Source organism: Hipposideros armiger, unplaced genomic scaffold (genome assembly GCF_001890085.2).
Source record: "Hipposideros armiger isolate ML-2016 unplaced genomic scaffold, ASM189008v1 scaffold_132, whole genome shotgun sequence".
NCBI lineage: Eukaryota > Metazoa > Chordata > Mammalia > Chiroptera > Hipposideridae > Hipposideros > Hipposideros armiger.
Window position 1 is genome coordinate 3,402,052 of NW_017731482.1, and position 24,460 is coordinate 3,426,511.

The following is a 24,460-nucleotide window of genomic DNA, read 5'->3' on the forward strand; positions in this document are numbered from 1 at the left end:
TATGGCACAGTAAGTGCAACAAAGGCTTCTCCAAATTTTCCTGGGGTGTCCAGGTCCCCTGGTCCTTCTTCCAGGGGTGTGTATTCATAAGTAAATGTTGGCATTCTGTCGTTCATTTTTTCCAGATGTTCTTCCCAAGTAGTGTGTTACGTTTTGTGTTTTTAATATGTCTCATATACCTTTTAAAAACCTGGGTACATAAATCGAATCAAGTTCTCAACTATCTCCTGTATGCTGTCTAAAATTTCCGGGTGTGTTTATAATTATAACACTGTCTGAAGGCATGAACGGTATCACATCATTAGGGATTATATTCTTAAACCCTCGACTTGTGTTTTTAGATGTTCTGAAAATTCCTTACACCTCACTTGTAAATGCCACTTTACTGTGCCATGACATTCCCATAGCAACATACACTTCAAACAGGAAAACAGGAAGCCCAAGAAAAAGGGAAGTAGCTTTCAAATGCAAAAATTGTCTATATATTAAAAATAGAAGAATACATAAGAAGTGGGGGATGTACATTCTAGTTTGATATCCCTTGAGAACAGAATGTCCTGTGGACCCACCTTAGGGACCCGCAGCATCCACACCATCCATCAAAGTGGCCCAATCTTGGAGTCACACTTTCTTTGATCTTCACATCCAGTCAGGTCCATGCCATTCCCCTACCATTTCTTAGTGTCACTTACTACAGCCAGACAAAGGTGGGTGATCACCTACTTGTCACCTCACTGTCCTGAAGTCCATCCTCTGCACAGCTGCACATGTGTTATTTGGTTTGGAGTTTGCTGAAAGCTGGAAGCTTTTTGACACCAGTTTTTTGAGCTGGTTCAGGTCACACCCTCTGCCTGGAATCTCTTCCTGCTGCCATCCACCTGGCAATCTCTTACTCACCACTCAAGACTCAGCCTTGCCATTGCAGCCACCCCAGTGTACAATGCACATTCTTATATCAAGGGAACTATAACATTTAACTGAACCGAATTATTTGCAGAATGTTTTTCCTCCCCTACCACCCCATGAACTCCTCACAAGTCAAGACCACATCTGATGATTCTTTACATTCCCTACATCCAGATAAATAAAGCTTGCCAGAAACTGCTCAATAAATGTTTGGTAGATGAATGAAAGAACAGACTTTTATGGTAATTGATTTTTTATTGTAAAATTCACCATTTTAAAGTGTGCATTTCAGTGGCATTTAGTACATTCACAGTGTTGTGCAGCCATCACCACCATCTAGTTCCAAAACATTTTCTTCACTCCAAAAAGGACACCTTGTATCTACTAAGCAGTCACTCCCAATTCTCTCTCTACTCCTAGTCCCTGGACCCTACTAATCAACTTTCTGTCTCTAGGGGTTTGCCTATCATGGAAGTTTCATATAAATGGAATCATGCAATATGTGGCCTTTGTGTCTGGCTTCTTTCACTTAGCAGAATGTTTTCAAGATTTATCCATATTATATCATGTATCAGTACTTCATTCCTTTTTAGGGCCAGACAATATTCCATTGCATTGATTTCTATATTTTGTTCCGCCATTCCTCCATTCATTGACGGACATTTGGGTTGTTTCCACAAATGTCCATTTTGACTATTATGAATAGTGTACAAATTAGTACAAGTTTTTGTGTGAATACATGTTTTTAATTCTCTCAGGTATATGCCTATGAATGGAATTGCTGGATCCTGTAGTAATTGTCTAACTTATTGAGGAACCACCAGACTGTTTTCCAGTGACTGCACAATTTTACGTTTCCTCCAGCAATGTATGAAGTGAGGGTTCCAACTTCTCCAGATTCTCATCAACACTTGTATTTTTATTTTTAAAACTTTTTAATTATATCCATCCTGGTAAGTGTGAGGTGGTATGTCATTGTGATTTTGACTTGCATTTCCCTAATGACAAATGATGTTGAGCATCTTTTCATGTGTTTTTTTGGCCAGGTGTATATCTTCTTCGGAGAAAAGTCTATTCAAGTCCTTTGCCCATTTTTTATTTGGATTGTCTTTTTGTTGTTGAGTGGTAAGAGAATCTTTATATATTCTAGACACTAGACCCTTATCAGATATATTATTTGCAAATATTTTCTGCCATTCTGTGGATTGTCTTTTCACTTTCTTGTAGTGTCCTTTGATGCACAAAAGTTTTATATTTTGATTAAGTCCAACTTATCTATTTTTTCTTTGGTTGCTTGTGCTAAGAAACCACTGCCAAATCCAAATTCATGAAGATTTATCTCTCTGTTTTCTTTCAAGAATTTTATAGTTTTAGCTATTGTATTTAGGTCTTTGACCCATTTTGAGTTTGTTTTTGTATACGGCGTGAAGTAAGCATCTCTCTTCAATCTTTTTTTGCATGTGGATATCCAGTTGTCCCTGCACCATTTATTGAAAAGACTATTCTTTCCCTATTGTCACATTTGTATTTGAAATATATTTTCATATTATAAGTTGACAATTTTTTTTCTTTCTGTACCTTAAGTGTTTTGCTCCACTATCTTCTGGCTTGCATTGTTTCTGATGGAAAGTGTGCTATAATTCTTACCTTTGTTCCTGTATGCGCCCTTTCCTCTTTTGGTGTCTTCAGACTTTTTATTTATCACCAACTTTAGCAATTTGATTATAATATGCCCTGCTGTAGTTTTCCTCACTTTTCTTGTGCTTGGGTTCATTGATCTTCTTAGGTTTGTGGGCCTAAAGTTCTCATCAAATTTGGAAAACTTATGGCTGTTATCTCTTCAAGTATTTTTTTACCCCTTCCTCCTTTAGGACTCTAATTACATGTATATTAGTCCACTTGAAGTTATCCTACAGCTCATTATGTTCTGTCCAATTTTTTCTGTCTTTTTTTTCTCTCTTTATATCTTTTTGTATAGCCTATTTCTGTGTTTCTACATTCACTAATCTTTTCTTCTAAAATGTCTAATCTATTTTTATCCCATTTTGTATAGTTTTTTTGTTTCCAACATTGCAGTTTCCATCTCTAGAAGTTTGATTTGGGTTTTTTAAATAGATTTTTTTATTTTGGAATAATTTGAGATTTACAGAAAATTTGCAAATATGGTACAGAGCATTCCTATATGTGCCGCATCCAGTTTCAGCTTCCCCTAATGTTATTATATTACTATGGTACACATAAAGACTAAGATATCAACATTAGTATTAACCAAACCCTACACTTTTTTCAGGTTTCAACAGTTTTTCCATTAATATCTTTTTTCTATTCTAGGAACCAATTAAGAATATCACATTTCATTTGGTTGTCATGTCTCTGTAGTCTCTTCTGACCCATGACAGTTTCTCAGTCTTTTTCTTGCTTTTCATGACCTTGAAAGTTTTGAGCAGTACTGGTTATGCATTTTATAGACTACCCCTTAATTTTGGGTTTGTTTGATGCTCTTCTTATGATTAGACTGGAGCTAAGGGTTTCGGAAAAGAATAACATAGATGTCCTTCTTATTACATCAAATTAGAGGGCACAGATAGCCACATGACATCAGTGGTGAGGTAAACTTTAATCACTTGGTTAAGGTAGTTTTGCTAGATTTTCCTACTGTGAAGCTACTATTTTTCTCTTTCTGTACTGTTCTTTAGAAGCAAGCCGTTAAGTTTAGCCCGTACTCAAGGGGAGGGGAATGATGAAGTTCCAACTCTTGGAGAGAGAGGTATCTATCTATATTATTTGAAACTTTTCTGTATGGAAGAGAGAGTTTTTATTTATTTAATATCAGTTTGGACACGTGTATATTTATTTTATATTTTGGGTTATAGTCCAATACTATGTTATTTATTTTGTTGCTCAAATTGTCCCAGATTTGGCCACTGAATGCTCTTTCCAGTTGGCTTCTGTGTCTCTTTGACATGTTCTCATCCTTTAGTTTTTTTGAGCATTTTCTTACTTTCTGGTACTACAATATGCTCCTGCATCATCTTGTACTTTTCTTGTTCCAGATCTGCAATCAGCCATTTCTCTAAACAGCCTTGGTTCCTCTTATTGGAAAATGGTATTTAGAAACCAAGATACAGGCACTGAGAATGTTTGCTGCTTCTGGGATTTGTGTCTTTTTTATAGTTCCATGTTCCCACTTAATAAGCTCAGTCTTTTCTCTAGCTTCTTGGTCACGTGGTTATAACTGTTTTAATGTCCTTATCTCTCCAGTCTACCTATCTTGGTGAGTTTCAGTTGACTGATTTTTCTCCTCAGATGGGTCCTTCTGTATGGGTCCTTTGGCTTTTTGGAAATAGCTTTTAGCCAGTACTTTTGAGCTTTGTTAGATGGGACCAGAGCACTATTAGTCTAGGGCTAATTTTGCCCAACTATTATGGCAAAGCTCACCTGATGCCTTGTGAAATAAGTCTTGCCACTCTGAATATTGGGAATAGACACTAGATCTGTGCAATCTCAGAATATTCTTTCTAGTCCTTATAGATGGTTCTTTGCTGAAGACTCGAGGGGGACCCTCAGCAGATTGCCAGAGCTTTCTTTTTGTGCACTCTCCTCTTTGGTATTCTTCCCTGTGAAATCTTGCCACCTTGACTTCCCCAGATTCCTAGCTCCATCTCCTCAACTCAGGGGAACTATTGGGTTCTGTCTGGATTTACTTTCTTAGCACCACAGCCTAGAAACCCTCTCCAGGAGGTAAGCAGAAACATCATAGGGCTTACCTCACTTGTTTTCTCTGTGTCGTAGATCACTGTCTTTAGTTGTTTGATATCCAATGTATTAAAAACTATGTTTCATATATTTTGTCCAAATTTTTAGCTGCTTCAAGTGGAAAAGTAAATCCAGTCCCTATTACTGCATTGTGGCCAGAAGCAACAATATAAGCATTAGAAATTAATAAAGCCAGAGGCTATGATGAGCACACAAGCATGCGTATCATAAGATTTAAAGAGGTAATATCATATAGTGATTAAGAGTATGGTTTATAGGGCCGGCCGAGTGGCGCATTGGTTAAGAGCTGGCTTGGGACACCAGAGGGCCCCGGTTCGGATCCCACATATGAGGGCCAGTGACACTGCCCTCTACAGCTAAGATGCTGAGCAACAGCTCAACCTGGAGCTGGGCTGCCGTGAGTCACTGGTGACAGCATAGGCTGCAGCCCCTACTGCAGTGGGTTGCCATGGGCTACTGTGTGTAGCCAGCAGCCAGTGTGAGCGGCCAGCAGTCACTGTGAGCGGCCGTCCAGAAGCCAGTGACTGATCTGCCTTGCCCGGGAAGAGCGTAATGATGGTGCCAACTTGGGCCAGTCCTCCACAACTAGACTGAAGAACAAAAGGACAGCAACTTGTCTGTTCCCATCCCCCAATTCCCCAGTAAAAATCTTTAAAAAAAAAAAAAAGAATGTGAGCTCTGAGCAACAGCAGTTCGATGCCCGGCCTGAGCAGAGCTGCCGCTGAGCTGCGAACAGGTGGCAGGATGGCTCAGTTAAAAAAAAAAAAAAGGAGTATGGATTATGAAACCAGGCTGCCTGGGTTCAAATTCTGACTCTCCATTTACTAGCTATATACAATTTACTATCTACATAAACTTTCTGGGCCTCAATTTCCTCATCTTAAAATGGGGATCATATTGGTCCTATCTCATTGTAATGAGATGGGTGTTAAATACATCGATACATGTAGAGCATTTGGAACAGTGCTTGGTTCAGAGCAAGCATTCAATAAATATAACTATTGTAGCTATTATTATTCTATATACTTGTTAAAAGTAGCCAGCAAATTTGACTGTGAGTTTCCTAGTGACCCTAGCAAAGTGGAAATATCAGTTATGTGATTTAGTGTCCATAAAATATATACAAACTGGTTGTATAGGAGAAGTAGAGGTTTCAGAATATTTTCCCCACAAGATTTCTCCTAAGAGGATACTGTATGTGCCTTTAATAATATGCCAGCCAGAGGGAGTTTCCCAGGATTTTGTCTTCATTATCCCTCCAAGTAGCCAATAGCTTCATACCAGAGCTCAGGTCAGTAAGAGTGATTCCCTTGTGACTGAAATATTGCAGTACCTTTGGTCTGGCTTAATCCCAAATATAACATATAGCATGAAAATGAAACTACTGAGTCACATGTCATTTGAACAATGCTCCATAAATATAGAAGGGTCCATTAGGAGACAATTACAATGGTCCAAGCAAGAGGCAACTAAAACCTAAGCCAAAGAACTAGCTACAGGATGAAAGAGTTTAGGTACAAAACCAATCGTAAGTCTCTGCAACTGACTCAGTGTACAGCCACAGGGAGGAGAAACTTTCAAGGCCTAAGAACATAAGTATGGAAAGATGAAAAGATAAAAGCTTGATTGCTGTGTCGTGCAAATCTTCTGTAGCCTTATAAATATTTTGTCAGCTTACTCTATCAGCTGCTGAGGGAGATGTGTTAATGTCTCCCACTATGTAAATTTGTCCGTTTGTCCTTGTACTTCTGTCTTACATAGTTGGAGGCAATGTTTCCAGTTGGTACAGAGATTTTCTGGGTCGTTATATATCTTACTACTGAACTGATCCTTTTATCATTAAAGTACGTGACTCTATCCTAATAATGCTTTTTGCCTTCAAATCTGTTATTATTGCATTATTTTACTTAGAGTATTGCCTAGTATATTTTCCCCATTCTTTTATCATTTCTGTGTCATTATCTTATGAATTTATTCTTGTAATCAATATACAGCTGGGTTTTTAAAAATCCAATCTGAGACTCTTTATCTTTTTGTAGACATGTTTATATTTCTTATTATTATGACATATTGAGGCTATTTTCCCACTTGTTTTGTTTTGTCTATTTGTCATGTGTTTTCTTTATTCTCTTATCTTGCTGTCTTTTGATTTGGTTATTTTCTTTATATTCTCACTAGTGGCCTGGAAATTATACATTCTAATTTTGTTCTTTTAGTGGGTGTTCTTACGTTATTAATGTGCATACTTGACTTAGCATTCTTAATCTCTATTTCTAACTCATTTCAGAAGTGTTAAAATTCTTAAATTCTGCTCCCCACCCCCTCTATCTTCCAAGTAATTTGGGTTTTAGTATTTTAGTTCCAACTTACTTTTTTTTTTTTAATTGGAGAACAGTGTTTTTTTCCAGGACCCATCAGCTTCAAGTCAAGTAATTGTTTCAATCTAGGTAGTTGTAGAGGGCGCATTTCAGTGGCCCATGTGGGGATCGGAAGGGCAACCTTGGTGTTATGAGCATAGTGCTCTAACCACCTGAGCTAACTGGCCACACCTAGTTCCAACTTGCTTTTGAACTACTAACCCCTCCCTTAGGTGTTTTAACAGCCAGTATTTATTTAGATTTATGAACCTGTATACCAATTTCTTTGCTTACCTTCCTTTAGTCCTTTCTTTTTATTAAAATGTAATTCCCATACAATAAAATTCACCTGTTTAAAGTATACAATTCAATCATCCTTGTAGATTCACAAAATTATGCAGCCATCACAACTAATTTTAGAACATTTTTATTATCCCCAAAGAAAACCCCTTACTAGTCACTCTCCATTCCCCTTTACCTCCACCTCCTGGCAACTACTAATCTATTGGGTTGTCGGAAACGTTATGACACATTTTTGCAACGAAAAACAGAAAAAAATACGTCATGACTTTTCCGACAACCCAATACTTTCTGTCTCTATGGATTTACCTATTTTGGAAATGTCATATAAATGTAATCATACAATATATGGTCTTTTGTGTCTGTCTGGCTTTTTTTATTTAGCATAATGTTTTCAAGATTCACCATGTTGTAGCACATACTTTATTCCTTGTTATGCCTGAACAATAGCCCACTGTATGGACATAGCACATATATTTATTCATTACTTGATGGGCATTTGGGTTGTGTCCACCTTTTAGCTAATATGCATAACGCTGCTATGAACATTCATTACAAGTTTTTGGTGGACATATGTTTTCAGTTCTCTTGGATATATACCTAGGAGTGGAAACCAATTTCTTGTATTCAGTGGTGTGCTGCTAAGTATTTAACAATCAGCGGTAGGGGGTAAGGGGTAGGGGAGAACTGCTTTGTAGTATTTGTTAATCTCTGGGTGGTAAATACTCAAGTTACCAATGTGATACCAAATACAGAAGAGATGCACAGTAGCACATCATTCTATAGCAGTTCTACCATATAAATATAGAGGATATGAATAACCTCAAGAGCATAAATAATAGCAAAATTAAAGTAAAATAATTAAGAAGTAATGCATGGCAAGGGTTTTTTACCTTTATTTTTTAAACAATTCATTTAATTGTAAGGTCATATAATTTCATTTTTAATAATGACCACGTTTAACAACCAGTTCATAAAATTCCTGTAATTTTAATAGCCGGCTGTCTGGGTTGATGTGAGCTGGCTCTAGCACCTCACCTACATTCCACTCCTTACATATCACTTCTGCCTGCGTTGAATTTTCTTCTTGCTGAAGTATACTTATCAGTTCTTTCAGCAAGAGTTTTAGTGAGGTAAACCCATTGTCTTTGCTTGTCTGAAAATTCAGCTCTCATTTATAAATTTAACTGTGTGTAGAATTCTGACCTGAGATTTATTTTCTTCCCTCACTGTGAAGATGCTATCCTCCTGTCATTTGACTTCCATTGTGGCTGATGAGAAAAGGCTGCCGTTATTGTAGTTAACATCCCTTTTGGTAACCTGTCCCTTTTCACTAAGGGCTTTTATATTTTTCTCTTTGACTTGCGGTTTTGCAGTTTCATTGAGGTATGACTCATTATAAAATTATTTATTGACTGTCTTGGTATGTTTCATCAATTCTGGGATATTATCAGCCTTTGTGATGGCTGATTTTAGGTGTCAACTTGACTGGGCCATGGGGTTCCCAGATATTTGGTCAAACATTATCCTAGATGTGTCTGTGAGGACTTTTTTTTTTAATTGGGGAATTGCGGGAGGGGAACAGCATTGGGGAATCAGAGAAGGGGAACAGACAAGTTGCTGTCCTTTTGTTCTTCAGTCTAGTTGTGGAGGGCGTCACTTCATTGGCCCATGTTGGTATTATCATTGTGCTCTTCCCGGGTGAGGCAGCCGTTTGCCGACCAGTGGACGGCCACTCAGGGTGGCTCATGGCAACTCAAAAAAACTCACGCCTGCTGCCGGCCAGCCCCACTGCAGCATATGCCGCTGCCAGCGACTCACGGCAGCCCAGCTCCAGGTTGAGCTGTTGTTCACCATCTTAGCTGTAGAGGGTGCAGTGTCACTGGCTCTCATGTGGGATCTGAACCTGGGCCCTGCTGCTCAGAGCTGGCGTCCCAAGCCAACTCCTAACCAATGTGCCACTCAGATGGCCCAGGATTTTTTTTTTTAAGATTTTATCGGGAAATTGGGGAAGGGAACAGTGTTGGGGAATTGGAGAAGAGGAACATTGTGTTTTTCCAGGACCCCTCAGCTCCAAGTCAAGTTGTTGTCCTTCATTCTTAGTTCTGGAGGGTACACGCTCAGCTCCAAGTCTAGCCCCGCTTTCAATCTAGTTGTGGGGGGGTGGGGGGGACAGCCCACCATCCCATGCTGGAGTTGAACTGGCAACCTTGTTGTTAAGAGCACGCGCTCTCACCAGCTGAGCCATCTGGCCACCCATAGGCAGCTCAGCTCAGGTGCAGCTCACGGGCCCAACCAGTGGGAATCCAACCAGTGACCCTGTTGCTCAGAGCTCGTGCTCTTATCCAACTGCGCCACCCAGCTGGCCTCTGTGAGGATGTTTTTGGATGAGATTAACATATGAATCAGTAGACAGAGTATAGCAGGTTGTTCCCATAATATGGGTGTCTCTCATTCAATCAAGCCTGAATAGAACAAAAAGTTTGACCCTCCCAGGAATAAAAAGGAACTTCTCCTGCCTGGCTGTTCAAGCTAGGACATCAGTCGTTTCCTGCCTTCAGACTCAGGTGGAAACATCAGCTCCTCTTGGGTCTTGTGTCTGCTGGCTTTAAGACTACAAATTTACACCATTGGCTCTCCTGGTTCTCAGGCCTTTGGACTCAGACTGGAAGTACACCATCGGGTCTCCTAGGTCTCCAGCTTGCCAACTGCACATCTTGGGTCTTGTCAGCATCCATAACCATGTGAGCCAATTCCTTATAATAAATAAGTAAGTATATGTATATGTCTACATATACATATATATGGTATAGATATAAGATACAGATTTTTTTTTCCATACTCATGAGTTGGTTCTGTTTCTCTGGAGAACCTTGACTAATGCAGCTACAATATTTAAAAAAAACGATTTTCCACCATTCCCCCTATTAAATCTTTCTGGAACTCCTATTAGACATATGTTTGACTTTCTTTTTTTATCCTTCTTTAAACTCTTTTCTAGCTCTTTCTGTCTCTACTCCATTTTGGGTGATTTCCTCCAATGTCTCTTCTATCTAACTCCCTCTTCAGCTAGATCTAATATGTAATTTAACTCATCCTTTGAGTTTTTTATTTCAGTAACTACGTTTTTCATTCTGGAAGTTCTATATGATTCCTTTAAAAATATCCTAATCCTTTTTTCCTAATACTATTCTGTTCTTTTATTATGGTTTCTAGTCCTTCTCTTAATCATCCTAATTCATAGTCTCTTTCAGACAATTCTATTTTGACCCTTCTTCTCTCTAGTTGGTTGTGTAGTTGGTTGTGTTTGTTGACTCTCCCTTTTGGTCATTTCTTTCCTCATGTGGTCTGTTACTTTTTGTGAGCATCTTTATCAAAAATTGCTTTTTCTAGTGGATTCTGTAAGTCCTGGATTGTTAGGCATCCCTATAGAGCTAGTTGAATTTACTTCAGCCCTAACTTAAGGATTTTAATAGGTCTTACTTCAGCCCTAACTTAAGGATTTTAATGGTCTGGACCAGTTTTTATGTTACGTTATCTCAGTAGGTGCCTACATATACAGGTAGAGAACATTTAAACCCCATATGCATTTAGCAGAAGTTGGGGTTTCTGTTTCTCATGAGTGCCATTTTCCCCTACCCATAGCCTCTTTAGACATCAAGCTTCCTTGCAAATTCTGTAACCCTGGTGTCCAGTTTCTCCAGTCTCCTTTTCCTAGAAGGGGGTAGAGCTTCCAATGTTAGGATTTTATGCAGGAGGCTTAGCGCAAGCTTCCTCACCTGGCTGGGACTGAAGTCCCATCTCCTATTCCTTAATGTGCAGTGTAACCCTGGTCTACATCTCTCAGGCTCTCTAGCTAAGTGTAAAATCCCTGTGTGCTGCTAAAGAATATCACCTGTACTCTGTTTTTTATTTCTTTTTCATTTCTGACATCTGGAGATACCTCTTTATAGTTTTCAAATTTGGCAATAAAAATATAACATTTCGGTTACAGTTCATCCAGCATCTCTTTGGGTCTATAGCAGGAAGTGGCATGGGAGACCCATCTGCACTAGCATAGTTGGTCATGTTTCTGGAAGTTGCCAGATTAGAAACAATAACTCTGTGAGAAAGACATTTATTGTCTCCATTGTATAGATAAGAAACTGAAGCTCAGAACGGTTGTCTAAATTGCCAAAGCAATAAAGATTTAAATAGGTTTTGTGTTCAGTCTTTGCCTACAAAATCCATGCAAGATATTTAGGTACCTCGAAGGTAGTCGGTACCTCTAGCTTTTCTCCATTGTTAGCCTTTATGGACAATTCATTCCTGGCCTTTTGCTGAAGCAAATACAGTAAAACCTTGGATTGCGAGTAATGTGGTTTGCGAGTGTTCTGCAAGACGAGCAAACATTTCTAATACATTTTAACGTGGTAAACGAGCGATGTCTTGCAATACGAGTAGTTTGTTTCTGGAACAAATTATGCTCGCATACCAAGGTATTACTGTACTCTGAAAAAGAGTTCTCCTTCTACTAGGTAAAGCTGTTTGGGAGAGAAGGCGAGGGAGTAGAAAGCAAGCCGTGGAAGCCTGAACCTGAGAGCCGCTGGTAGGAGCACTTGGCTGAGAAGATGTGAAAGCCAACAGGCATTTCTGCACCATCCAGAAGCATCCCCAAGCTCGCTTGTGCAGTAGCCAGTGAAGAGGACATACCAAGTGTCCTGCACATTGTTTTTGATTTTCTTCTGGAAGAAGGAGGAAGCCTAGGCCACGACAGGATTTACCTGTAAGTTTTGCGGGGCTTGGGGATATCTCAGCAGAGACTGCCATATTCTGAGGCTTTTTTACTTCACTCCTTAGCCTGCAGGCACCTCTTGCCCAGTGAATCTTGCATGGAGCCTGGCCCTGAGTGGGTGCCCTGCAAAGGTGGGTGGACTGATGGGGATCAGTTCATGTCTGAGGGAAAAGAAGACATTTCAAGTATTTACAGTACAGGGACCTTAATGAGGTGCGCTTGTAACATATAAGCATTCTAAAATATTTTTTATGTATCCTTTTGTAATTAAAAAGAGTCTCAGGATAAAAGTTGCCTTCCTTACAGAGTTGTGAGGGTCAAATGACAAAATGGATGTTAAAATCTTTTAAAAACTGCCAAGGGCTGCATAAATATAAGATAACCATCATTAATATCATTAGTTCTTTAGAGGGAGGAATTGTATGTGAATGTGAGTGTAAACAGAAATTTTTTTTTTTAAGATTTTATTGGGGAATTGGGGGGATGGGAACAACGCTGGGAAATTGGGGGAAGGGGAACAGACAAGTTGCTGTCATTTTGTTCTTCAGTCTAGTTGTGGAGGACGTTGCTTCACTGGCCCAAGTTAGCACCATCATTGTGCTCTTCCCAGGTGAGGCAGATCAGTCGCCGGCTTCTGGACGGCCGCTTACTGCGGCTGCTGGCCGCTCACACTGGCTGCTGGCTACACACGGTAGCCCATGGCAACCCACTGCCACAGGGGCTGCAGCCTACGCCGTCGCCGGCGACTCACGGCAGCCCAGCTCCAGGTTGAGCTGTTGTTCAGCATCTTAGCTGCAGAGGGCAGTGTCACCGGCCCTCATATGTGGGATCCGAACCAAGGCCCTCTGGCATCCCAAGCCAGTTTTTAACCATCGCACCACTTGGCCAGCCCCAGAAATTCTTTATTGAGCATCTATTATGTGTGGATACTTTGTGTGCATGTGTATTGGAATATTTTTAGCTTCAAGTAATGATAACTAACCATGGCTTAAACAAATAGGTACCGTATTTGCCGGCGTATAAGACGACTCGGCGTATAAGACGACCCCCTAACATTTCCACTCAAAATACAGAGTTTGTTATATGGTCGGCTGTGTGCGATTTTGCGAGTGTGATAAAATCGCATAACAGCAAAATCGCATAACAGCCGAGCATACACCCAGCAGCGCTGCTGATGCCTGAACGGTTTGTGGAATGAAGTGGGAGGGCATCGGGAGGCCACTATGGCACGGGGCAAGCACTATGGGCAGTCTATCTGAAGTGTACCTGGCGTATAAGACGACCCCCCACTTGGAGGCATATTTTTCAGGGCCAAAAAATCGTCTTATACGCCGGCAAATACGGTAACTATTTTCTGACATATCAAGAATTCCAGATATGCCCCTTTGTCCTTTCCATCTTGATTAAAGGATGGCTGTGATGCCCAGTGATCACATCCAAGTTCAAGGCAGGACAAGGCCAGGGTGGGAGGACAGTTCAGACTAAGCAGTCCTGTTTCATCAGGAAAGCAAGAGCTCTCCCAGTAACTCCCAGCAGAGTTATACCTAAATCTCATTGGCTAGAACTGGGCTACCCGGTCACCCTAATTACAAGGGAGCTGTGCTGGAAGGCAGCAAGGGAGAAATGGCTTCTGGGTGGCCAACCAGTGGAGTCTGACACATGCATATAAAGCATAATACTTAGCACAGAGTAAGTGCTCAACACACGTTAGCTATTTTATGTGCCTGTGTGTGTGTGCCTATGTGTGTGTGTGTGTGTGTGTATCTGTGTGTGGTTATATGTGTTCTCCATTTCTCCTGACAATCCTGTGGAGTAGGATGCTCTACAAAGGAGGCCTCACACACAGCTGTTAAAAGGCAAAGCCAGGCCTCAGACCCAGCTCTTTTTGACTGCAGTCTGAGGGCTCTTTCCATTGCCACGCCATGCCCCACCCTCCCCTTAAACTGGCTCTCTTAGGCCTTAGTTGTGGAATCACATCAGACCCAAGTGGGCTTGATGAAGAGAGAAGGTGGAAAGGGATCAACTCTGAAATAAGCTGACACCTGTCCCTGGGGCTATACACAGAGTAACGATGAAGTCATGAGAAGAGCTTCCATAATTACATGTGCTAGACTCATGCCTCCACCTGAGTGTAGTCACTGGAATGGTCACGCTGGGAGACTTGGCACTTGTTCTGATGATACCACAACTGCCCAGAACTCCTGTGGGACTTTTCTTTGCAAGTCATGAAAAGACCTCAATCCCATCACTGTAAAATTACACCTCATTTCTTACCCCAAACCCAGCTGCAGCTCATCTCATTTACCATGAGTTCCAAATGGCTTTTGACTGTTGCCAAAAATAAAAAAAAATCATTCCCCAAAGACAGAATTGTATTGTAATTTAGATGCAAAAGAATGGGTTGAATGCTCTGCAGGCAATTTTCAAATCAAAATTTTAGAAATGTTTAAAGTAGCAGAAGTACTGTTGAAATAAATATATCCTCTCAGGTCGATATCTTGGAAGAAGACAACTGTAAGTTTGGTTGTATGCTTTCTTCTGATTAAGAAAAATGACTCACCTTGAGAGGCATTGTGAAAAGAACACTGGACTTGGTAAAGATATCAATGGGATAATATTTAATGCAGGGCAGGACACTGTGAGATGGGCCCACTCATGCTTTGGCGGAGCTGTAAATTGGTATCACTTTTTAAGGGCAATTTGGCAGTGAGCGTCAAAAACCTTTACAGAGTTTAAATCAGTTGACCTAGAAATTCCAGTCTTGGGATTGAAATTCCAATCTTTCTTAGGGAAATAGTCAAAGAGGCGGGCAAAGATTTATGTATACAGCTACTCATTTTATTTGTAAAATAGTAAAAAGAAGTAAATAACCCAAGTCTCACAATTAAATGAAATAATACAGTCATTTAAAATGGTGTTTTTGAAGAATTGTTAATGATGTTTGAAGTTGTTCACAATAGATTAGGTGATAAAATCAGACTGTAAAAACTACATGCATTATATTGTTCCATTTTCATTTTCCATATGCTAAAAAAAAGCCCAAGATGGACTCAAAATGTTATCACTCACTTTATCTGGGTAATGAAATTATAGGTGATTTAAATTTTTCTTCATTATACTTCATCCAATTTTTTATTACAGTAACTATAAATATTACTTTTATAATTAGAAAAATACATGTAATGAAATTACTTTTTAAGAAAGAAAGAAACATGTTTTACTGGAAGAGAAGAGATCTGCCCCCAAGAAGCTGTTGGTTTAATGGAAGAAGTGAGACACTTACGCAAATAAATTTATTAAAAGGTAATAAGGGCTCTAGCGGAGGTTTTACAAAGTGTGGAGGAAAAGATAGCTCTTCCTGGGAGAGTTGAAGGTTGGTGAAGAGGCAACATTTATGCAGGATCTTAAAGGATGAATAGGAGTTCTATATGACTTTGTAAATTGTTAAGCACTGTGCAAGTGGAAGTTAGTTTTGAGCCTTTGTTATTACTGTCAGAGTTTACCTCATATAAAGCTCTCTTTCTTTTCTCTTTCCCATGCTCCCCAAAGCCCAGGATCCCTGGGACAGGAAGCAGCAGCAGTTAAACAGTCACACATCAGTGCTCCAGCAAGTGAAGTGAGATGCATCAGCTAAGGAGCAGATCCAAGACCAGAGGACATAAAATTATCTGGGAGCAGGGCCAGAAAGGTGCTGGTGGGTAAACAATTCCCCCTTATTTGCCATCCTGTGGAAAGGCTGGCTTTGCCTGGAGCCTCCACTGTGAGCTATGGGGCTATCTCCACCAGGGGGATGGTAAAACCCGAGAATGGACATCACACAACAGGCCATGATTTACACGGGCAGGAAATGGCGTGTCAGATGTCCTTACAGCCTCCAGACAGGGTGGAGTGGAAAAGAGGGGTGTGAGTAAGGGGACCAGGATGGGTGGGAAGACATGATTTGTTTGAGAGAAATCCTGAGAAGCTCAGGTTTGGAAAGGATTTAGAAGTGATCTGATTTAATCCTGACCCCCTCCTTAATGTCCTTATCACATGGTCATTCTTCGCTGCCTTCAGGGTGCAGCTCAGAGGCCACCTCTTCTATGACCCCTACAGCTCAACTCCTCTGACCTATGCGTCAGGCATTCCTCATTGTCCAATTTTATGAGAAAAAAAATTCAGTGCCCTCTGTGTACCAGGCAGTGGGGTTATAGTTCTTTGATTGAAGCATGCCCCCGTGCCTCCTGTTTTTATTTATTTATTTGTTTGTTTATTTATTTTATTTATTCATTCATTCATTCATGCAACATATATTGAACACCTACACTACGCCTTGCCATGTTCTGGATCAGCGGTTCTCAACCTGCGGGTCGCGACCCCTTTGGGGGTCAAATGACCCTTTCACAGGGGTCACCTAAGACCATCGGAAAACACATATTTTCGATGGTCTTAGGAACCGAGACACTGCTCCTCTATCCGTCTCCATGCTTCAAGACAAAATTTCATTTATTTGTAATTAGAAATAAATATTTCACAATATATAATTACATATTGTTTTTGTGATTAATCATTATGCTTTAATTATGTTCAATTTATAACAATGAAAATACATCCTGCATATCAGATATTTACATTATGATTCATAACAGTAGCAAAATTACAGTTATAGAGTAGCAACGAAAATAATTTTATGGTTGGGGGTCACCACAACATGAGGAACTGTATTAAGGGGTCGCGGCATTAGGAAGGTTGAGACCCACTGTTCTAGATGATGTAATAGTGGGGAGAAAAAGACAGCCAAGGTCTCGTGTTCTCATGGGCCTGTCATACTAGTGGAGGAGACACACAAGAAACCAAGGAACAAATAAGAAATGATCAGGTTATAAATGTCAAGGAGTGAGCTTTGGAAAAATCCAGGGCAAGAACTTGCCATACAAAGAGAGCAGCTGATTCCAAGACCCTAGGAGATAACCTTTGCTCGCTCTAGGAACAAAAAGAAGGAAAATGGTGTTATGCATGGAACACGCTTTCTTGCTTTATCTGCAAATGAACATTTTCTCGTGTTTTAGGACTTGGCTCAAGCACCTTCCCTTCGGGCAAATCTCTCCTGATTTCTCCAGGTAAAAGTGACCACTGTCTCTCCCCCTCTGCATTGCCTTTGAGTAGGTTTCGGTCAGCACACTTGTAACAATTTGCTATTATTATCATACTATAGCATTGCTACTCCTTAATGGACCTCAGGGCAAAGCTTCCTATCTCCATCCCTCATGCTCCTAAGGCACAGAGCCTGGCACAGAGTCTGTGCCTGATAAACTTTTGTTCCTTGAATATATGAACTCACATAGCACTCAATGGGAGCCTCCCTGGTGACGCTGATTCAGAATTAGCAACCATTTCTTGATCAGTGCTAGGTCCCGTGTGGGGTACTTGTAACTCTGCTAACTCTTACAGCCTCAGGACTGCCCTGTGCAGTAAGTATCATTATCCTAGTCTGTAGGTAAAGCTCGGAGAATCAAAGTGACTTCTGCGGTGGCTCAGTAATAAGAATCAGAGCTGAGATTTGAACCCAAATTCTCATGATGCCAAATCCCAATGCTAGGCGATGCATCCATCATCCATTAGTTCATCTGTGGAACTGTCTTCTTTTCTTCTAGATAGCCATTCCCAGAGGGATGGGTCTGTACTTGACTCCGTTCTGTATTCCCCATGATACCAGAACAGTGCTTTCTATTTGTACACACTCAATACATGTGTCTTAAATCTCCAAGGGGTGGACAAGAAAGTATGAATGTCTAAATGAATGCTTCACCCAAAGTGAACCAGCCTCTGGTATCAGTTCACGGGAGGGGGATGCGCTGGAGGGAGAGATGTGTCTGAGGGGAGGGGCCTTCCCAGATACCGCCGCACCCATTTGGGAAAGCTGAGTGTGCAGTCTCCACAGTAAGGCGCTCACTTCTTAGAAATTACACCTTTTGCTCACTTATACATCTCAGCAGGCTGGAGACCAGGGCACAGAGGGGAACATGCATGGCTTCCAAAGAGTTGGGAAAATGAGGTTAGGTTTCGATTCAGATAGTTATTTGTGTTTTCTGGGTCTGCATGGTCGATAAATTTTCAACGAGCAGTGATCCTGTTCCTCATCTTTCATGCTTTATGGGACTTCAGGGAATGAAAGCATAACATCCTGCTTTCCCATAAGTTCTCTGGCCGCTACCCTGGCACCAATTAAAGACATGTCTATGCAATTCATCAAAACCAATTTGGAAGCACTCTGGCGCTGCCCCCTCTGATGTGCTGCCTGCTCCACATACAGTAGTTCCTCAGCTGCAGCCGTGGAGCCAGGCACATAGGAGCTTTTGATGAACTGGCTGTGCAAGCCCCAAGTGTTAACTATGTCATCTGACATGACTAATGAGGCTCCCAACCTGATCCGTGTGAGTGGAGCAGCCCTGCTGTCTGGAGGAGGCTCAGTTTCCGCAACCAGCCTGGGAAGAGGCTGCAACGTGCATGGTATACACTCCATCATGTCAGCTGGAGTCCTGGAGGCCTCTAGTGTTGGAGCTGGGAGTCGTCCACTGGGAGGGCAATGGAAAATGTGGTCCAGCCTCTGTGCTGGGTGCTGGCGGGAATGTGACCCAATTTAAACTTCTAGCTTGGCCTCCTCATTTCACAGACATGGAAACCAAGATCCAGCAAAAGTGTGGGGCTTGCTAGACACCTCAACTTTGAGGAGGGAAATAAAGGAGAAAGGATGGTCCCTATCCTTGAAGAGTTCAACCCTGAAATGAGCAGCAGATAGACACCCCCGGGAGTAACATGTGGGGCCTGAGGCAAGTACAACTTATCAAGGGTTAAACCATAAATTTCCTTCCTTCGTTCTGCAAAAGTTTATTAAGGGAAGGGAGAGCATGTGTTCTTGTCACCTCTGCAATCCCCAAAGCATGGGATTTGGAGTCCACAGATCTGGGTTTGAGTCCCAGCTCTACTTAGAGTTGATGTAATCTTGAGCAAATCACTTCATTTTTCTGAGCCTTGGTTTCCTCGACTGTAACATTGGGACAAGCCAAGTACTACTGCCCACCCAGCCTGCTTCCTAGAGGCCTTGTGAGACCCAGCAGAGTTAATGTGTGTGAAAGTGTAAGAGTCTCTGCACATGTTAGTTATTATTCATATTATTACACCCTTTACGGACCCCTGGCCAAAATCTCTGGAATATGGATCCACAGCTAGATTTAACTCTCTTCCTCTTCCTGCCCCTTCAAAATGTGCAGGAAAGAAATGACATAAAACTAGTTGGTCATCTGCCTACAATCTTAACAGCTTTTCCAGAGAGTCCATGACACAGAAAGAGGAGGAACTCAGCCATTGTAATTTAATGTCATTCCACACACTGATTGAGCGCCTACCCCAGGCCAGACGTTGGGCACACTGTGTGGGGAATCAGAGTTGTAAAAGACATGTTCCCTGGCCACCTTGAGAAGCTCACCAGTTAGTGAAAGAAACAGAAACAGATATGGGCATAAATAACTATAACATACTGCAGGAAAATACACTGCCATAAGAAAGATACAAATCAAGTACTGTGGGAGCCAGAGGAGATTAGTAAGTTTCCTCAAGAAAGTGGTATTAAAGAATGGGCAGGGTTTAGCGCTGTCTGGAAGCACGAGAAAGAGCGTTCTAGAGTGAGGGAGCAGCATGGACAAATGCATGGAACCCTGAAAGGAATGATCATCTAGGCAGCAGTTCTCAACTTGTGGGTCGCGACCCCTTTGGGGGTCGAACAACCCTTTCACAGGGGTTGCCTAAGACCATTGGAAAACAAGAAGATATTTACATTACGATTCATAACAGTAGCAAAGTGACAGTTATAGAGTAGCAACGAAAATAATTTTATGGTTGGGGGTCACCACAACATGAGGAACTGTATTAAGGGGTTGCAGCATTAGGAAGGTTGAGAACCACTGATAGAGTGTAAAATCAAGTGAGGTATGGTGCGTGAGCGTGAACAAAGAAAAAATCGCGGGCTCCAGCTCTGAAACCCAGGCATGGATGTTGCTATTTCACTCTTCTCTTTGCTGATGGGGTCACCTTGGCCTCTGTCCCTCAATCAAAGAGAATCCCATACTAGCTCTTCCTCTAGCAAGGCTGAACCCAAGCCCCAAGCAGGAGAGCCAACAATGAATGAGCAGAGAACAGTCAACAACCATCAGATGCAAAACAGCCTGGGCTGGGAAGGGCAGGTCACAGCTACACCTCTCCAGCCAGGTCAGAGCTTCACACGAATGTAGCGATGACACCAACATCTGGAGCATGATGACAAAGACCTGCTACATTTCTCTCCTTCCCTCCATCCTTTGGCCAGAAGAAGCCCCCTTCTTTATGAGCACTGCTGTCAGAATGGCTTTGGAAGGCTGCGAGCTGCAGCTGTACTCAAGGCATAGCCGTGAGCCCGTGGGGATCATATTTTCTCAGTCTTTCCATTATAAATTGTTCTTTCTTGTGCAAATAATGCAGTGAAAAAAAAACAGAAACCCCCAAAAAATAAGAGAAAGAGGAAAGAGAGCACCCACTCACACATTGTCTATTTCCATTTCTCCTTGCCCCTTCCTGCTATTGACTGTGAGCATAATTTTTTTTGGCCGCTTTGATCATGGATACAATTATATATTCTATTTTTATTGTTGAGCATTGTACCATGCAGATTTTGCTATTTTGCTATTAACTGCTAACCCCTGGTATCCACACAGACATGCCTGCTTCCCCAAGACTGAAGAAAGATGCCAGGGCCACATAAAAGTGGCGCCTCATAGATAACATGGTTGCCATTGACAATTGGCATCATGGTGCAGAGGAAAAGCACCGACTGCTGTGCCCTCACACAGACTTGGGTTGGAATCTCAGCTCCCCTATTTCGAAGGTAGATGGCCCTGGGCAAACCACTCCATCTCTTGGAGCCTCAGGTACTTCCTTGTCTGTAAAATGGGGGTGGTATTAGTACTACCCACATGGGATTGCTGTGAGGATTAAATCAGATACCAAAAGGGAAATGTCCAATAAATACATGGTAGCTCCCCTTCCCATGCCCTTGCTGGGCCCAGCCTAGGATCCACTCTGCATCCACTTTTCCTTTCTTGCCCACATTGGACCTTCTCCTCTCTCCTGGGCCCAGCAGGCCTCCTGGGTGAGCCCACTTAACTTCTGACAGGCACACCAGTCTGCATATTTATTATTCATTGGATGAATGCACCATCTTTTACTTAAGTATTCTCCTCTGATGCAAATGTTGGGGGTTTTTTTGTTTGTTTGTTTGTTTTTTAAAGATTTTTGTTGGGGCATTGGGGAAGGGGAACAGCCAAGTTGTTGCCCTTTAATCTTAGTTGTGGAGGGTTGCGTTCCTGCACGACGGGGGCTGGGGAGCCCAAGGAGGGGCGGCAAAGTGTTAAGAAATACAAGAGCCAAGTATTGAGTTTCTGCAGGCCAGGGGTCTCAAGCCTCTGTGGAGTGAGCCCCGAATCTGGCGGGTGCAAAGCTTTTATTCCCCACTGCCACAAAGTAAATTTGGATATCTCATCCCAGTTAGTTGATTCATGTATCTGGCAACTGCTTCATCAAAACTCATTGTGTTCAAACACAAGTTGTGTTTTCACACATACATACGATCCCTATGGATGGACTCAGCATTCCCAGATCATCAGATAAGGAAGCTTTACCAAGATTATTCTGAGACACTCCCTTTCCCTTATGACTTCAAAGGATCAGTGTGTGGGAGCATTTGAATCGGCAGCTACAAGGTGACAGTGGAGGGCGCAGCTAGCTCAGCTCCAAATCCAGTCACCATCCGGCTGCCCAGCGGCAGCTTGAGGCTGCTCAGCCCTAGGTGCCATGTTCAATCTTAGTTGTGGGTGGGCATAGCCCACCATCCCATTCAGGAGTCGAACTGGCAATCTTGTTGTTAGGAGCACATGCTCTCACCAGCTGAGCCATCCTGCCACTGTTGGCAGCTCAGCGGCAGCTCAGCTTGGGCGCAGCTCGCTGGCCCATGTGGGAATCAAATCGGTGACGCTGTTGCTCAGAGCTCGTGGTCTTAACCAACTGAGCCACTTGGCTGGCCCCAAATGTTGGTTTTTGAATTTGTATTTCATTTTCCAGTTTTTCACTATTTCCAATAATGATATAATAAATACCTTAATGTATATTTCTCACTTCACCTTTAAATAAAACATTTCCTTAGGAATAATCCCAGAAACAGGATCACTAAGACAGAGGTCAGAAACATTTTAATGGCTTCTGATGTGTATTTCCAATTGTTCTTTCAGAGGTTTGTACCTGCTATTCTGCCACCAGCTTGAGGGAGAGGACCACTTGGACTACATTACAGGCTCTTGGGCTCTGGCCGCAATCTCTTGTACCTGCTTTGTTTGCTGCCATTTTCTCCCAATATACCTCCCACAATGTAACTGCATGGGACAATTCACTATTTCCCCCTCAAAATGATGCTCCCATGTTTTGTGCCTTTGTACTTCCTGTTATTTTCCATCACCCTTGTGGGAAAATATCCTCCCCTTAACACACCTTAGAGCTCACCCTTTGTGAAACTTGGAACTTATATACTCTTTTCAAGACCCAGCTCAGATGCTGTTTCTCTTAGAACTTGTCCGGTTCTCCCAAGCAGAGTTAGTCACTCTTGCCATGTGTGGTGCCTGAAGGGACCCTTGGTATCCAAGCGCCCATACAGAAACAGTCATCCCTTGATCCAACTACACACCCAAATCTTTGCGATTCTCTACCCTCTCACCCTCCCTCCCTCTTTGCATCATGAAATTACCAAGTTATATCAATTCACAGCCCGAATATTCTCGAATCCACTTATCTCTGATTCATTACCATCACCATTGGCCATCATATTGCATCGAGATTCCTGCAATAACCTCCTAAAAAAGAAAAGGAGTAATATGTACATGGTTCAAAAGTCAAATTTTTCTCTAAGGCTTTTAATAAATAACAATAAATTCCTGTTTCACCTGTTCCCACCTCAAGCCTTGCTCCTCAGAGGCAACTAGCCACTTTCAACTCTTTCAATTGCTTCTTTTGGTATTTACTTCTTATATCAAAATAATATACCTATACTGTTGTTTTTGGTTTTTTTTTTTGAATTTTTATAAGAGTTCATTTGAACCAAACTGACAACATATACCAAGGAGCAAGATCTCAAAAGCTCCCCTATTGTTCTTGATTTTTAAGGTCAGAAATTGTCTACTGACTGAACAATGGAAGATTGCTCTAACACCACTTCCCCGCCCCATCCTTCAATATAATTATACCACAAGTTTTGGTTAAATCATTCTGTAATTTTACCTGTTATGACCAGGAGTACTATTAAAAATATTTTGCCCTCTTAGATGCCCGCCTCCCCTCCAGCACTGCTGTCCTTCCTGGTGAGGTCTGAGCCTGCTGGAACACTGAGGGACCGGGGCTGATGTGTAGGAGGTGGGACAGGTGGGCCTTGGCTGGCAGGCTGGTGGGCACCAGAACAGTTCCTGATGGTTCCCATGCAGGTCGCTGTGGGCCCAAGCGAGTGTAGCAAGCAGGGCAGAGGTAAGCCTCTAGAAAAAGCTCTAGAAAAGCCTCTGGCTATGCCCAGGAGGGGCTGGATGCTGTTGATTGGCACAGGCACTCACTGATCCAAACAGATGCTGGCTTCTTGAGCAAGATCCTGGAGCCCCTGGCTATGCCAGGTATTATTGGATCCTGGGAAAGTGCCGGGAATTCTAAGAAAGGGAGCAGGGGCAGCTGGAGCAGTTGTACTCAGGGAACTTGGGGTAGCTACTATTTACTAAGCAGCATAGAATAATTTCAACATTTTAACAACTAATACAGTCTAATAGAACAGATACCATCCTGTTGACCCTGATTGTGACTATGTAAATATTATTCACAGCCAAGCTGTGTAGGGCTTTGTGATTAGATTTCTATTCTTGGTAAGAGTTTAGTTTTTCCTTGAGTTAAGAATTGCCTTGTTTTCTGTTGCTTATGCCCATCACTGAATCTTCTTCCAAATTATTTGGTAAACCATGTGATGACCAAATCCATCAGGTAATTTTTCATGTCCAGCTATATCGTAGGCACTGTGCTAGGCACTGGCGACTCAACTGTGAACAAGATAGACATATCTCTGTTTTTGCTGGGTTTATAGTTTAGCAAGGGATCAGCTATAAGTAATTACAGTTGTTTTATGTGTTACAATGGAAGAAGTATAGGTTCTATGGGAACCCACAGTAGAAACAGCTCACCCAGCTAGAGAGACAGGAAATATTTCAGACCTAAACAATGGATAGAAATTATTCATTTAGGGGTGACTGGTTAGCTC

At 41.8% G+C, this 24,460-nt stretch overlaps 1 protein-coding gene across 2 annotated transcripts in view; it reads left to right on the forward strand.

Moving 5' to 3' along the window:
- GVQW3 (GVQW motif containing 3) overlaps nt 1-23,191 on the forward strand; it is a 32,654-nt gene extending 9,463 nt beyond the window's left edge. Inside the window, exons 2-9 of one of the 2 annotated variants that reach the window (XM_019649375.1) lie at nt 1,665-1,859; nt 1,953-2,031; nt 11,858-12,105; nt 12,180-12,245; nt 15,664-15,808; nt 17,163-17,213; nt 20,841-21,053; nt 22,410-23,191. The gene's annotated coding sequence lies outside the window, so the exon portion shown is untranslated. The remainder of the gene's footprint in view (nt 1-1,664; nt 1,860-1,952; nt 2,032-11,857; nt 12,106-12,179; nt 12,246-15,663; nt 15,809-17,162; nt 17,214-20,840; nt 21,054-22,409) is intronic. The other variant, XM_019649374.1, reaches the window with a different exon arrangement.
- The last annotated feature ends 1,269 nt before the right edge of the window (nt 23,192-24,460 follow it).